Genomic DNA, 816 nt, shown 5'->3' with positions numbered 1-816 from the left:
TTTGTGACCCCGTGGACTGTAGCCTACCAGGCTCCTCCATCCATCAGATTCTCCAGGCAAGAGTACTGGCGTGGGTTGCCATTTCCTTCTCCATGGAATCTTCCCGACCCAGGGATTGAACCTGGGTCTGCTGCATTGCAGGCAGACACTTTACCCTCTGAGCCACCAGGGAAGTCCATTGTAAAGCAATTATATTCTAATTAAAAAAAAATCTGCATTCAGGAGACCCACCATGTAGACTCCTTTCCAGTCTTCTTGGTTGGTTACTGCTCTTCTTCCTTATTATGTACTTCTGACAGTCTCCTCTTCTCTGTCTTCTAGTTCTGGGCTTTATATAGCTATAAACATATAATTTTCCAAGTATACCTTTAATTTCAACTTATTTTCCTAACTCTAGACTTACATATTTAACTTCCAACTAGACAGTTCTACAGTAGCAGTTTAACACTTTAATATATTTTCTTACAGATGGCTTGATTTATGTACTGCATTAGAAACAGATACACAAAACATTATGCAGTCCGTCAAGTGCAGAACTTGAACTCTCTGTGGTCCACTTGGAAAGCTGATCCCATTACTCCGTTTGCCAAATGACGTCTTCAACTCCTGCCTCTGGCTTCCCTAATCTCTATAAACGGTGACCTTAGAAATCTTCATTCTATCCAATGCTATTGGTGAGTGGATGGGAAAGAACAAAGAATCCAGGGCCTTGGCATACATTGATGAGACTGGGCAAAGGCAATGTAGTTTAGAAGCTGAGCATTATCAATATTTATCTCTTTTGGGATCAGAAAGATTTTGGCAGCAGAAGAAATC

The sequence above is a fragment of the Bison bison genome, unplaced genomic scaffold (assembly GCF_000754665.1).
Source record: "Bison bison bison isolate TAMUID 2011002044 unplaced genomic scaffold, Bison_UMD1.0 scf7180017863986, whole genome shotgun sequence".
Taxonomy (NCBI): Eukaryota; Metazoa; Chordata; class Mammalia; order Artiodactyla; family Bovidae; genus Bison; species Bison bison.
This window is presented reverse-complemented; position numbering follows the sequence as displayed.